Source organism: Melopsittacus undulatus, unplaced genomic scaffold, assembly GCF_012275295.1.
Source record: "Melopsittacus undulatus isolate bMelUnd1 unplaced genomic scaffold, bMelUnd1.mat.Z mat_scaffold_494_arrow_ctg1, whole genome shotgun sequence".
In the NCBI taxonomy this organism is placed as follows: Eukaryota; Metazoa; Chordata; class Aves; order Psittaciformes; family Psittaculidae; genus Melopsittacus; species Melopsittacus undulatus.
The window spans coordinates 21,702-36,991 of NW_022994367.1; the positions used below are offsets into that span (position 1 = coordinate 21,702).

Genomic DNA, 15,290 nt, shown 5'->3' on the forward strand with positions numbered 1-15,290 from the left:
TCTTCTGAAGCCATTCTGGCAGTTTCCAAACCATTTTGGTTCATTTCCTACCCATTTCTAGCCTGGTCTTCCCCTTCCTAGCTTGGTTTAACTCCTGTATGGTCATTTTTATCTTACTCTTCTGCATTTCTAAACCTTTTTTAGATTCTTTTGGCACATTGTAAACAATGGAGAGGCTTTTCCATCTTATTCTGCCCATTCCTTACTAGTTTTAAGCTGGTTTTGGCTACTTCTTTAGTATTTGTGGTCATTTTTGGCCTGTTTTAAGCTGCTCTTGCCTATTTCTAATGTGCTTCAGGCTATTTCTAACCTCTTGATGCCCATTTCTAATTCTTCTGAAGCCATTCTGGCAGTTTCCAAACCATTTTGGTCCATTTCCTACCCATTTCTAGCCTGGTCTTGCCCTTCCTAGCTTGGTTTAACTCCTGTATGGTCATTTTTATCTTACTGTTCTGCATTTCTAAACCTTTTTTAGATTCTTTTGGCACATTGTAAACAATGGAGAGGCTTTTCCATCTTATTCTGCCCATTCCTTACTAGTTTTAAGCTGGTTTTGGCTACTTCTTTAGTATTTGTGGTCATTTTTGGCCTGTTTTAAGCTGCTCTTGCCTATTTCTAATGTGCTTCAGGCTATTTCTAACCTCTTGATGCCCATTTCTAATTCTTCTGAAGCCATTCTGGCAGTTTCCAAACCATTTTGGTCCATTTCCTACCCATTTCTAGCCTGGTTTTGCCGTTTCCTAGCTTGGTTTAACTCCTGTATGGTCATTTTTATCTTACTCTTCTCCGTTTCTAAACCTTTTTTAGATTCTTTTGGCACATTGTAAACAATGGAGAGGCTTTTCCATCTTATTCTGCCCAATCCTTACTAGTTTTAAGCTGGTTTTGGCTCCTTCTTCAATATTTGTGGTCATTTCTGGGCTGTTTTAAGCTGCTCTTGCCTTTTTCTAATGTGCTTCAGGCTATTTCTAACCTCTTGATGCCCATTTCTAATTCTTCTGAAGCCATTCTGGCAGTTTCCAAACCATTTTGGTTCATTTCCTACCCATTTCTAGCCTGGTCTTCCCCTTCCTAGCTTGGTTTAACTCCTGTATGGTCATTTTTATCTTACTCTTCTGCATTTCTAAACCTTTTTTAGATTCTTTTGGCACATTGTAAACAATGGAGAGGCTTTTCCATCTTATTCTGCCCATTCCTTACTAGTTTTAAGCTGGTTTTGGCTCCTTCTTTAGTATTTGTGGTCATTTTTGGCCTGTTTTAAGCTGCTCTTGCCTATTTCTAATGTGCTTCAGGCTATTTCTAACCTCTTGATGCCCATTTCTAATTCTTCTGAAGCCATTCTGGCAGTTTCCAAACCATTTTGGTCCATTTCCTACCCATTTCTAGCCTGGTTTTGCCGTTTCCTAGCTTGGTTTAACTCCTGTATGGTCATTTTTATCTTACTGTTCTGCATTTCTAAACCTTTTTTAGATTCTTTTGGCACATTGTAAACAATGGAGAGGCTTTTCCATCTTATTCTGCCCATTCCTTACTAGTTTTAAGCTGGTTTTGGCTACTTCTTTAGTATTTGTGGTCATTTCTGGCCTGTTTTAAGCTGCTCTTGCCTATTTCTAATGTGCTTCAGGCTATTTCTAACCTCTTGATGCCCATTTCTAATTCTTCTGAAGCCATTCTGGCAGTTTCCAAACCATTTTGGTCCATTTCCTACCCATTTCTAGCCTGGTTTTGCCGTTTCCTAGCTTGGTTTAACTCCTGTATGGTCATTTTTATCTTACTCTTCTGCATTTCTAAACCTTTTTTAGATTCTTTTGGCACATTGTAAACAATGGAGAGGCTTTTCCATCTTATTCTGCCCATTCCTTACTAGTTTTAAGCTGGTTTTGGCTCCTTCTTTAGTATTTGTGGTCATTTTTGGCCTGTTTTAAGCTGCTCTTGCCTATTTCTAATGTGCTTCAGGCTATTTCTAACCTCTTGATGCCCATTTCTAATTCTTCTGAAGCCATTCTGGCAGTTTCCAAACCATTTTGGTCCATTTCCTACCCATTTCTAGCCTGGTTTTGCCGTTTCCTAGCTTGGTTTAACTCCTGTATGGTCATTTTTATTTTACTCTTCTCCGTTTCTAAACCTTTTTTAGATTCTTTTGGCGCATTGTAAACAATGGAGAGGCTTTTCCATCTTATTCTGCCCAATCCTTACTAGTTTTAAGCTGGTTTTGGCTCCTTCTTCAATATTTGTGGTCATTTCTGGGCTGTTTTAAGCTGCTCTTGCCTTTTTCTAATGTGCTTCAGGCTATTTCTAACCTCTTGATGCCCATTTCTAATTCTTCTGAAGCCATTCTGGCAGTTTCCAAACCATTTTGGTTCATTTCCTACCCATTTCTAGCCTGGTCTTCCCCTTCCTAGCTTGGTTTAACTCCTGTATGGTCATTTTTATCTTACTGTTCTGCATTTCTAAACCTTTTTTAGATTCTTTTGGCACATTGTAAACAATGGAGAGGCTTTTCCATCTTATTCTGCCCATTCCTTACTAGTTTTAAGCTGGTTTTGGCTACTTCTTTAGTATTTGTGGTCATTTTTGGCCTGTTTTAAGCTGCTCTTGCCTATTTCTAATGTGCTTCAGGCTATTTCTAACCTCTTGATGCCCATTTCTAATTCTTCTGAAGCCATTCTGGCAGTTTCCAAACCATTTTGGTCCATTTCCTACCATTTCTAGCCTGGTTTTGCCGTTTCCTAGCTTGGTTTAACTCCTGTATGGTCATTTTTATTTTACTCTTCTCCGTTTCTAAACCTTTTTTAGATTCTTTTGGCACATTGTAAACAATGGAGAGGCTTTTCCATCTTATTCTGCCCAATCCTTACTAGTTTTAAGCTGGTTTTGGCTCCTTCTTCAATATTTGTGGTCATTTCTGGGCTGTTTTAAGCTGCTCTTGCCTTTTTCTAATGTGCTTCAGGCTATTTCTAACCTCTTGATGCCCATTTCTAATTCTTCTGAAGCCATTCTGGCAGTTTCCAAACCATTTTGGTTCATTTCCTACCCATTTCTAGCCTGGTCTTCCCCTTCCTAGCTTGGTTTAACTCCTGTATGGTCATTTTTATCTTACTCTTCTGCATTTCTAAACCTTTTTTAGATTCTTTTGGCACATTGTAAACAATGGAGAGGCTTTTCCATCTTATTCTGCCCATTCCTTACTAGTTTTAAGCTGGTTTTGGCTACTTCTTTAGTATTTGTGGTCATTTTTGGCCTGTTTTAAGCTGCTCTTGCCTATTTCTAATGTGCTTCAGGCTATTTCTAACCTCTTGATGCCCATTTCTAATTCTTCTGAAGCCATTCTGGCAGTTTCCAAACCATTTTGGTCCATTTCCTACCCATTTCTAGCCTGGTCTTCCTCTTCATAGCTTGGTTTAACTCCTGTATGGTCATTTTTATCTTACTGTTCTGCATTTCTAAACCTTTTTTAGATTCTTTTGGCACATTGTAAACAATGGAGAGGCTTTTCCATCTTATTCTGCCCAGTCCTTACTAGTTTTAAGCTGGTTTTGGCTACTTCTTTAGTATTTGTGGTCATTTCTGGCCTGTTTTAAGCTGCTCTTGCCTATTTCTAATGTGCTTCAGGCTATTTCTAACCTCTTGATGCCCATTTCTAATTCTTCTGAAGCCATTCTGGCAGTTTCCAAACCATTTTGGTCCATTTCCTACCCATTTCTAGCCTGGTTTTGCCGTTTCCTAGCTTGGTTTAACTCCTGTATGGTCATTTTTATCTTACTCTTCTCCGTTTCTAAACCTTTTTTAGATTCTTTTGGCACATTGTAAACAATGGAGAGGCTTTTCCATCTTATTCTGCCCAATCCTTACTAGATTTAAGCTGGTTTTGGCTCCTTCTTTAGTATTTGTGGTCATTTTTTGGCCTGTTTTAAGCTGCTCTTGCCTATTTCTAATGTGCTTCAGGCTATTTCTAACCTCTTGATGCCCATTTCTAATTCTTCTGAAGCCATTCTGGCAGTTTCCAAACCATTTTGGTCCATTTCCTACCCATTTCTAGCCTGGTTTTGCCGTTTCCTAGCTTGGTTTAACTCCTGTATGGTCATTTTTATTTTACTCTTCTCCGTTTCTAAACCTTTTTTAGATTCTTTTGGCACATTGTAAACAATGGAGAGGCTTTTCCATCTTATTCTGCCCAATCCTTACTAGTTTTAAGCTGGTTTTGGCTCCTTCTTCAATATTTGTGGTCATTTCTGGGCTGTTTTAAGCTGCTCTTGCCTTTTTCTAATGTGCTTCAGGCTATTTCTAACCTCTTGATGCCCATTTCTAATTCTTCTGAAGCCATTCTGGCAGTTTCCAAACCATTTTGGTCCATTTCCTACCCATTTCTAGCCTGGTCTTCCCCTTCCTAGCTTGGTTTAACTCCTGTATGGTCATTTTTATCTTACTCTTCTGCATTTCTAAACCTTTTTTAGATTCTTTTGGCACATTGTAAACAATGGAGAGGCTTTTCCATCTTATTCTGCCCATTCCTTACTAGTTTTAAGCTGGTTTTGGCTACTTCTTTAGTATTTGTGGTCATTTTTGGCCTGTTTTAAGCTGCTCTTGCCTATTTCTAATGTGCTTCAGGCTATTTCTAACCTCTTGATGCCCATTTCTAATTCTTCTGAAGCCATTCTGGCAGTTTCCAAACCATTTTGGTCCATTTCCTACCCATTTCTAGCCTGGTTTTGCCGTTTCCTAGCTTGGTTTAACTCCTGTATGGTCATTTTTATTTTACTCTTCTCCGTTTCTAAACCTTTTTTAGATTCTTTTGGCACATTGTAAACAATGGAGAGGCTTTTCCATCTTATTCTGCCCAATCCTTACTAGTTTTAAGCTGGTTTTGGCTCCTTCTTCAATATTTGTGGTCATTTCTGGGCTGTTTTAAGCTGCTCTTGCCTTTTTCTAATGTGCTTCAGGCTATTTCTAACCTCTTGATGCCCATTTCTAATTCTTCTGAAGCCATTCTGGCAGTTTCCAAACCATTTTGGTTCATTTCCTACCCATTTCTAGCCTGGTCTTCCCCTTCCTAGCTTGGTTTAACTCCTGTATGGACATTTTTATCTTACTGTTCTGCATTTCTAAACCTTTTTTAGATTCTTTTGGCACATTGTAAACAATGGAGAGGCTTTTCCATCTTATTCTGCCCATTCCTTCCTAGTTTTAAGCTGGTTTTGGCTACTTCTTTAGTATTTTTGGTCATTTTTGGCCTGTTTTAAGCTGCTCTTGCCTATTTCTAATGTGCTTCAGGCTATTTCTAACCTCTTGATGCCCATTTCTAATTCTTCTGAAGCCATTCTGGCAGTTTCCAAACCATTTTGGTCCATTTCCTACCCATTTCTAGCCTGGTCTTGCCCTTCCTAGCTTGGTTTAACTCCTGTATGGTCATTTTTATCTTACTGTTCTGCATTTCTAAACCTTTTTTAGATTCTTTTGGCACATTGTAAACAATGGAGAGGCTTTTCCATCTTATTCTGCCCAATCCTTACTAGTTTTAAGCTGGTTTTGGCTCCTTCTTTAGTATTTGTGGTCATTTTTGGCCTGTTTTAAGCTGCTCTTGCCTATTTCTAATGTGCTTCAGGCTATTTCTAACCTCTTGATGCCCATTTCTAATTCTTCTGAAGCCATTCTGGCAGTTTCCAAACCATTTTGGTCCATTTCCTACCCATTTCTAGCCTGGTCTTGCCCTTTCCTAGCTTGGTTTAACTCCTGTATGGTCATTTTTATCTTACTCTTCTCCATTTCTAAACCTTTTTTAGATTCTTTTGTCACATTGTAAACAATGGAGAGGCTTTTCCATCTTGTTCTGCCCATTCCTTACTAGTTTTAAACTGTTTCTTTGTTACTTCTATTTGTGGTAATTTCTGTCCTGTTTTTAAGCTGCTCTTGGTTATTTGTAATCTTCTTTAGGCTATTTCTAACCTATTGATGCCCACTTGTTTCTCTTTTGAAGCCATTCTGGCAGTTTCCAAGCCCTTTTGGTCCATTTCTTGTCATGTGTTGTCCCCCCCAATACGGCATCTGCTTTTCCCCACCACGCCAATTTGTCTTCCCCCCCGCCACTCCCCCCTGTTCTTCTATCCCGTATCCCACTCTTCACCCCTTTCTCATCATCTATCCCTTTTAACCGCCATTATTCCCACACCCCCACCCCCCTTCTCTACCATCTGTCCCCCCTAACAGCCATTCTCCCCCCCTTCCCCACTATCTCTCCCATTTAAACCCCTTTCCTCCGTCATCACAACAGTCTTCCCGCCCACCAAAGCCCGAACTAACCTTCGTCCAGCAAGTCTCGATCTTTACCGTGCCGAGCTAAACCCTGCTGAGCTCCGTAACCGTGCACGTACAGAAAACAAAGCTGCGTTCCAGCCCTCACTGCTGTCTGCTCCTTCCCGGGCACTGCCATCGCTCCCTCACACAAAAGGACACCGCTGATTGGCCACCGGTCTCTAGGCGGGAAAACGGCCCCTCAGCCGTGCGGCCCGGGATTGGACGGCGCTGACCCTCCGCCCCGCCCCCCCGGGTGGCTTCAGCTCTGCTTGGCTCACTTCGGGTTAGCATAGCCTGCGTTAGTTTACCACGGCTGTGTGGTTTGGCATAGCCTGGGGAAGCATAGCATAGCCTCCATCCAGCGTGAGATTAAGATGAGTGAGATTAGACCTGGGTGAGATTGACTGGGGGGAGACTGACCCTAGTCAGATTTGTCCTGGGTCAGATTTGTCCCTGGTCAGATTACCCCAGGGGTCAGATTAGCTCGAGTCAGGTTAGTCCGGGTCAGATTAGTCCGGGTCAGATTAGCCCGGTCAGATTAGCCCAGGTCGGATTATCCCGGGTCAGATTAGCTTGGGTGACCCGGTTTGGATCATCCCGGGTCATTTAGCTCAGATAAGAGACAGGTGAGATTAGACGGGTGAGATTATCCTAGCCTCCTTAACTTAGTTTAGTCTGAGTTACCTTGAGTTAGTCTTGGTTAACCTGGATTAGCCTATCCTCAGTTAGCCTGGGTTAGATGAGCCTGGATTAGATGGGGTTAGCCTACCCTATCATAGGGCGGGGTATATGGGAGGACAATACTGGGGTTTTGGGGATATGGAGTCCCTACATGGGGGTCTGTGGGGGGATTTGGGGGTCTGGAGTCCCTGCATGGGGGTCTATGGGTGTATTTGGGGGTCTGGAGTCCCTACATGGGGGTCTGGGGGGATTTGGGGGTCTGAAGTCCCAGTATGGGGGTCTGTGGGGGGATTTGGGGGTCTGAAGTCCCAGTATGGGGGTCTGTGGGGGGATTTGGAGTCCCTGTATGGGGGTCTATGGAGGGATTTGGGGGTCTGGAGTCTCTCCGTGGTGTTCTGTAGGGGTGTGGAGACCCCTTATGGGGTGTATGGGGGAATACGGGGGGATATGGGGTTCTGGAGTCCCTAGATGACGTGTTGGGCAATAGGGGGGGGATACGGGGTTCTGTGGGGCTTTATGAGGGGTATCTGGAGTTCTGCATTCCCATTATGGGGTTCTGTGGGGGCCCTGCGAGCCCCGAGAGGAGGGAACGGGACGGGAACGGAGCTTCCGGCCGCGCCGCGCTCGTCAGGGCCATCTTGGAACAAAAAATGGCGGCAGCGCAGGCGCGGTGCGGCCGTTACCACGGCAACGCGGACGCCATGAGGGGTGAGGTGCCGTACTCAGGCTAGCACCTCACCAAGATGGCCGCCCCGTAGTGCCGTACGTCAAAATGGCGTCTCACTAATTTGGCCTGTCCCGGCGCCCGTACTCAAGATGGCGCCTATCAAGTGGCATCAGTGCACCCCCCCCCCGTGCCCGCCCCTGTCTCCCCTCTCCCCATGGCGGCGCAGAGCCGCGCTCCCCCCCAGCCGCCTCCCTCCCCTCTCCTCTCGGCTCCTGCTCCCGCACCTCTCTCGGCACCTCCTCCATGGCCGCCCTATGGCGGCGGGCGGGGCGGGGAGGGGCGGGAGGGGGCAGGAGGAGGAAGGGAACTGAGTGGTTCCGGGAGGAGCCGACACCTCCCATTGCCCCCCCCGCCGGGCACGGCTCAGCCCGGATCGGCACGGCACGGCTCGGCTCGGCCCAGGGTAGAACCGGGGCACCGAGGGGGTCTGGGGCAGGCCGGCAGCCGGAGGGGGGCAGTCGCGGGGGGGCGGCGCTGCTGTCCCGGCCTGCAGCGGGGACCGTGTCCCCCTTCCCATCCCTCCTGCCGGAGGCACTCGTGTTCCCCGCGGCCGCTCCGGGTCACGGTCTCCACGGCAACAGCTGCTGCCGCCGCTCCGGGTCACGGTCTCCACGGCAACAGCTGCTGCCGCCGCTGCTGCACGGACTCGGCATCCACCTCCTGCACGGCGCCACCACCGTGGTCTTTGGGGTACGGACAAACGGGGGGGGGGGGAGAGACACTGGGGGTGCTGCGACCCATGGAGAGCCGCAGAAACAGTTTGCCAGGGCTTCCCCAAGGTGCTCGATTGTTTTGTTCTGTGTGCAGGATGTTTCTCATCACACCCCAAAGCTTTTCCAGGAGTCAAACGCATCGGTTTCCCTCTCTTCCCCCAAGAAAGGGGAAGTTTGTGGCCGGTTGCATTGATAGCACCTGGAGTGGTGCTGCCCTGAAACAGGATGAAATGGCTGCATCCTTCCGGGAGGCTGCCTCCGAAAGCAGAATTGCCCTGTGAGCTGGAGAGGTGCCCCTGCAGTGAGGGCCCGTGCCCAGGGAGGCATGGGGAGCTGGGGACTTGGCACTTTCCTGCCTATCATAGAGGACTGTGATGTACGATGGTAATGAATGCATCTTTATTTATAGATATGATACTATGAAATAGCTTTATTATCCCTTGCTAAAAATGCTTCCTTTTTTGCTTTCTTAGCAGTCAGTGCAAAAATTCAAGTTAATATCATAATATCATGGTAAAAGCTGCAAGCTCTGAAGTGGTACAGGCTGGCAGGAAGCTCCCAGTGTATGGTTTGGTGTGAGCAGCACCGATGTATTAGGTTTGGCATAGTAGTACATGGGTTTTTTTTCTTGTTTTTAGTGGCCATCTATGCCATCTATGCATCTATGCTTAACTTGTTAACAATTTATGTTCATATGTACGAGGAGGAGGAACATAAAGATGATGTAAGGATAGACAGGTTTGTAAAACCAGCCATTTCTTCAAGGGACGGCTGCTGCAGCAATACCCTGCTTGCACGATGCCCTATATGAGTGTCTGTTTTGAGCGAGTTTTACACGTGACCTGCACCCTGATCATGCGTTCTTTTTAGGCTGCACACCCGCCTATCAGCCTCATCAGCGTTGATGCTGTGGACCCACATCAGTGGTTTCTTGAGCTTTGAGAAAAACCCAGTTCTTGTTCTTAGATAAATACAAGAACCCTTCTGTTTCAGAGCAGCGTGCAGCCATGTGCACACTGTGTGTGCCAGAACAGACCCTTTCAAGAGCTCCAGAAGACTTTTTTAGCCTCTTTCTTTCATCTGCAAGACCAAAAAGGAAAGAGAGGTTTCTGCAACTGGGAAGCAGGAGAAGAGAGTGGAGGTATGTCTGGTAATCGTAGCACATGCTTCTCTGACCTTGCCGAGAGAGGAAATCCATTTACTCTCTGCTTTCATCGATTGGTCTGTAATTTGCCTGTAGTTATCCTCCCCATTTCTACATTTTACAGAATCATGGAATGGTTCATGTTGGAAGGGACCTTAAAGCTCATCCAGCTCCAACCCCTGCCACAGGCAGGCAGGGACACCTCACACTAGAGCAGGTTGCTCCAAGCCCCTGTGTCCAACCTGGACTTGAACACTGCCAGGGATGGGGCAGCCACAGCTTCTCTGTGCACCCTGTGCCAGCGCCTCAGCACCCTCACGGGGAACAGCTTCTGCCTAAGAGCTCAGCTCAGTTTCCCCTCGGGCAGGTTCAAGCCATTCCCCTTGGCCTGTCCCTACAGGCCCTTGTCCCAAGCCCCTCTCCAGGTTTCCTGCAGCCCCTTTAGGCACTGGAGCTGCTCTCAGGTCTCCCCTTCAGGAGCCTTCTCTTGTCCAGGCTGCCCCAGCCCAGCTCTCTCAGCCTGGCTCCAGAGCATAGCTGCTCCAGCCCTCGCAGCAGCTCCATGGTTTCCTCTGGCTCGCTTGAGCAGCTCCACGTCCCTCTTGAGCTGGGGCTGAAGATGTGGATGCAGGACTTTGTTTCCTCTTACATTGGCATAATGCAGAGTGACACTTTAACAGCTGGACAGATGTAGATTCTCCTACCTGGGGCCAGTAAATGAGAGCAAAACCACATCCTCTGCTTGAACAAGGAAGAAATTATTTTGTTCACCTTGTTTACGTGCTTAATTCAAGAAGTTTTTTCCCTTCCAGTCAATTACATTCACGTAATTGAAAACATTGTCCCAGGAAATCTCAGCTTGGTTTGCTTTCCTGCTCGGAGACCATTGCGCTGCTTTTTGCTTAAACAGCAATTGCTTTGCTTGCAGGCTGTTTTGCAGCAGCTCTATGGCTATGGGGAATTACCAGTGTTTTTCTAATCATCCTGTTGGATGTTGTGACAATGCAGGTCCCCGGTTTCCTCTTGACATTTGGGTACTGCCAGCAGAGTTTGCAGCCCTTGGTGTTGTCTTTGTTGAATTAGGACCTGCACTGCTGAGGAGAAGGCAAGGCCTGGAGGGAGGGAGGGAGAACCAGGAACAGGTCAGCCCCAGTATTTTTCTGTAATGAGGGTGGTAAAGCACTGGCAGAGGTTGGCCAGAGAGGTGGTGGATGCCCCATCCCTGGGGACATTCAAGGCCAGGCTGGATGTGGTTCTGAGCACCCTGATGGAGTTGAAGATGTCCCTGCTCATGGCAGGGGAGGTTAGACCAGATGACCTTTAAAGGTTCCTTCCAACCAAAAACCATCCTGTGCTCATATGATTAGAACCCCAGGGAATGCAGGCATTTCCCTACAGCTGCTGAGGGTCTCTTTAGAAGCCCAAGGCCACAGTTACCCTTCTTTCTTAGGGAAGGGCTTCCCGTCCTCACGCTCTTTGGGTGTGTCTGGTGGCATTGTGCCCATGCCGAAGCTTGTCTTTGGCACCTTGAGCTAAAGTGCTTCACTGACATGAGGTTAAATTCATCTGGAGGAGCCTGTTTTAATGCAGCCAGGGAGGGGAAACTGGCTTATTATTTGCAGTACTGAGCTCTGTTCAGCAGGTGGGTCACGGTAAATGTTTGCTGCCACAAGTACCAGTACCAGTGCGAGTAACACCCAGCTCTGGGCAAATGCACCTTGATTTCAACCTATTTGAACTGGTCACTTACCAGCATAGCAAGTATCACATCCTGCAGGCAAAGCTGCTCAGGTGCAGCTGATGGATCCCTGAGCCCAGCAGGAGGCCTGAGGCTGCTTTTCCATTTACCTCTAAGAGCAATGACATTGGAACCACGGCAGGACGTAGAGCTTTCGTGTGCATAACCCCAAATGTATCTGCCTTTCCTAGCCTGCCAGGCAGGCAGCGTTAGTGCCGCTTTCTAGCTCACTAAAGGGTATTATCTGCTCAACATTTTCCAGTGACAAGACTTCACCTGTACCGTAGCTGATGGTGGGCTCACAGACCAGAACACACACAGCCTATTGCACAGATCGGCTTTCCTGGCAGCCCCGGGCAGCACTTGCAGGGACAGAGGTGTGTACTTAGCCCCTGATTCCAAGAAGATGCCGTAACATGGCTGTTTCTAACTCATTTATGCCCACTTCTAAACTGTTTTATTTGCTATTTCTAAATTCTTTCTGCCATTTCTAACCCGTGTTTGGTCACTTCTAACCCTTTTAAAGCCATTTCTTAAAATTTCCCTCTTTTTTTGGCCCTTTTCTCACTCTGTTTAAGCCACTTTTTTATTTCTCTAACCCATTTTTTCCCATTTGTCAGCAGCTTTAAGCCTTTTTTGACGATTTCTAACACAATTGTGGCCACTTCTAACTAGATTTAAACCCATTTTTAGCCATTTGCAACCCTTATATGTCCAATTCTAACCTGGTTTAAGCCATTTTGTCCATTTCTAAACTATTTTTTCTTCTAACCATTTTTTTTTGCCACTTCAAACACATTTTTGCCCATTTCTGAGCCTGGTTTAAGCCATTTTTCCCCATTTCTACCCTATTTTAAGCCATTTTAGTCTATTTCAAAACAATTCATGGCCATTTCTATCCCAGTTTTGCCCATTTCTTACCAGTTTTAAGCCGTTTTTGGCAATTTCTAACCCATCTTTCCCATTTCTAACCCCTTTAAAGCTTTTTTGGGGGCTATTTCTGACCTGTCTGTGGCTGTTTCTGTCCCATATTTATCCACATCTTCCGCATTGTAGGCCATTTTTGCCCACTTCTAACCCATTTTTACCCATTTCTTGATTGTTTTAATCCATTTTGGGCCACTTGTGTTCCACTTTGGACCATTTGTAAGGTGTTTTGAACCATTTTTTTCATTTTCTAACCCATGTTTGCCCATTTCTTATCTCATTTTAGGTATGGGACGCCTAAAAATAGTTACTGAAAGAGACTAAAAGACAAGGACAGCTGGAAAAAACATGAATGAAAAAGGAAATAAATAAAATGTGTAAAGAAAATAAAAAGCAAAAGAGAAGAATGTGATTATAAATCCCCACAAAGCAAACACAAAGCAATAAAAGTCTGAAAGAATCTCGAATAGAAGTTCCTGAGCAACTTTGCCCCAGCCCCAATATTGCAAACTGTCCCCACTCAGCAGCTGGGGTCCCCGGAGGCTGTCAACGGGGAGGGGAGCCGCCGTTGCTCTCAGGCCGTTGCTTCTGCAGCGTGTGCTGCCACCTCGTGTCCAAGCGTCGGTACTGCAGGTGCTGGAGGTGGGGGGGGCACGGCGTAGCTCGGGGCACTGCTCGCTGCTGCCATCCTGTGTCCAAAGCTCGGTACTGCAGGTGCCGGAGATGCGGGAGGGGAAGCAAAGGGGTGGCTCAGAGCAAAGGGAGGTGCTGCCCTCCTGTGGCCAAAACTACGAACTGCACGCCAAGAGGCCGGAGCCGCCCGAAGGGAACCGAGCGCAGCCGAAGCCGCCTGAGGGGGACGGAGCCGCCCGGAGGGACCGGAGTAGCTTCCATGGGGTCCCAGGGGAGCCGATAGCTGCCATTGCCCCCCCCGTTTGCCTCCGCCGAGTCCCGTTACCCCCATGATTCGCCTCGGCTCGGTACGGTACGGTCCGGGCCCGGTTCGGCGGCACAAGCCGCACCCCGACTGGCTGAGACGCCTGTCAGTCACTCTTACTCCCGCCCCGCTTCCGTTCGGCTTCTACACTGGCCCCCCCACTCCTCTGATTGGCTGCGGCGCTTGTCAGTCACGCCTAGTCCCGCCCGGCTCCGGCGGCGCCGGATCACTGCTCTGATTGGCTGCGGCGGTTGTCAATCACGCTTAGTCCCGCCCGGCGCCAACGGCGCCCCCCCACTCCTCTGATTGGCTGCGGCAGTTGTCAATCACGCTTAGTCCCGCCCGGCGCCGACAGCGCCCCCCCACTCCTCTGATTGGCTGCGGCAGTTGTCAATCACGCTTAGTCCCGCCCGGCGCCGACGGCGCCCCCCCACGCCTCTGATTGGCTGCGGCTGTTGTCAATCACGCTTAGTCCCGCCCGGCGCCGGCTCCGCCCCCCTCTCCTCTGATTGGCTGATGCGCACGTGACCCGCTCCTAGCCACGCCCCTCTCCGGCTCCGCCCCCCCTCTCCTCTGATTTGCTGATGCGCACGTGACCCGGTCCTAGCCACGCCCCTCTCCGGCTCCGCCCCCCCTCTCCTCTGATTGGCTGATGAGTACGTCACCCGCTCGTAGCCACGCCCCTCGCCGGCTCCGCCCCCTCACTCTTCTGACTGGCTGATGAGCACGTCACCCGCTCCTAGCCACGCCCCTCTCCGACACCGCCCCCCCACTCCTCTGATTGGCTGAGGCGAAGCCGAACCCTCCCGAAGGGGCGGAACCGGCCGAAGAGAACCGAGCGGAGCCGAAGCCGCCTGAGGGGGACGGAGCCGCCCGAAGGGAACCGAGCGGAGCCGAAGCCGCCTGAGGGGGACGGAGCCGCCCGGAGGGACCGGAGTGGCTTCCATGGGGTCCCAGGGGAGCCGACAGCTGCCATTGCCCCCCCCGTTTGCCTCCGCCGAGTCCCGTTACCCCCATGATTCGCCTCGGCTCGGTACGGTACGGTCCGGGCCCGGTTCGGCGGCACAAGCCGCACCCCGACTGGCTGAGACGCCTGTCAGTCACTCTTACTCCCGCCCCGCTTCCGTTCGGCTTCTACACTGGCCCCCCCACTCCTCTGATTGGCTGCGGCGCTTGTCAGTCACGCCTAGTCCCGCCCGGCTCCGGCGGCGCGGGATCACTGCTCTGATTGGCTGCGGCGGTTGTCAATCACGCTTAGTCCCGCCCGGCGCCGGCTGCGCCCCCCCACTCCTCTGATTGGCTGCGGCGGTTGTCAATCACGCTTAGTCCCGCCCGGCGCCGACGGCACCCCCCCACGCCTCTGATTGGCTGCGGCGGTTGTCAATCACGCTTAGTCCCGCCCGGCGCCGGCTCCGCCCCCCACTCCTCTGATTGGCTGATGCGCACGTGACCCGCTCCTAGCCACGCCCCTCTCCGGCTCCGCCCCCCCTTTCCTCTGATTGGCTGATGCGCACGTGACCCGCTCCTAGCCACGCCCCTCTCCGGCTCCGCCCCCCCTCTCCTCTGATTGGCTGATGAGTACGTCACCCGCTCGTAGCCACGCCCCTCGCCGGCTCCGCCCCCTCACTCTTCTGATTGGCTGATGAGCACGTCACCCGCTCCTAGCCACGCCCCTCTCCGACACCGCCCCCCCACTCCTCTGATTGGCTGAGGCGAAGCCGAACCCTCCCGAAGCGGCGGAACCGGCCGAAGAGAACCGAGCGGAGCCGAAGCCGCCTGAAGGGGACGTAGCCGCCCGAAGGGAGCCGAGCGCAGCCGAAGCCGCCTGAGGGGGACGGAGCCGCCCGAAGGAAACCGAGCGCAGCCGAAGCCGCCTGAGGGGGACGGAGCCGCCCGAAGGGAACCGAGCGCAGCCGAAGCCGCCTGAGGGGGACGGAGCCGCCCGAAGGGAACCGAGCGCAGCCGAAGCCGCCTGAGGGGGACGGAGCCGCCCGGAGGGACCGGAGTGGCTTCCATGGGGTCCCAGGGGAGCCGACAGCTGCCATTGCCCCCCCCGTTTGCCTCCGCCGAGTCCCGTTACCCCCATGATTCGCCTCGGCTCGGTACGGTACGGTCCGGGCCCGGTTCGGCGG

General features: G+C 49.8%; 1 long non-coding RNA gene across 3 annotated transcripts; it reads left to right on the plus strand.

The window, feature by feature from the left end:
* Positions 1–8,014: 8,014 nt before the first annotated feature.
* LOC117438554 (uncharacterized) lies at positions 8,015–12,569 on the plus strand. 3 transcript variants are annotated; one of them, XR_004550879.1, is made up of 4 exons: positions 8,015–8,389; positions 9,406–9,553; positions 11,557–11,671; positions 12,508–12,569. It is a non-coding gene; the product is annotated as an uncharacterized lncRNA (long non-coding RNA). The 3 variants fall into 3 exon arrangements; XR_004550880.1 differs by having other exon boundaries at positions 9,411–9,553; XR_004550878.1 differs by lacking the exon at positions 8,015–8,389 and having other exon boundaries at positions 8,409–9,553.
* Positions 12,570–15,290: the final 2,721 nt, after the last annotated feature.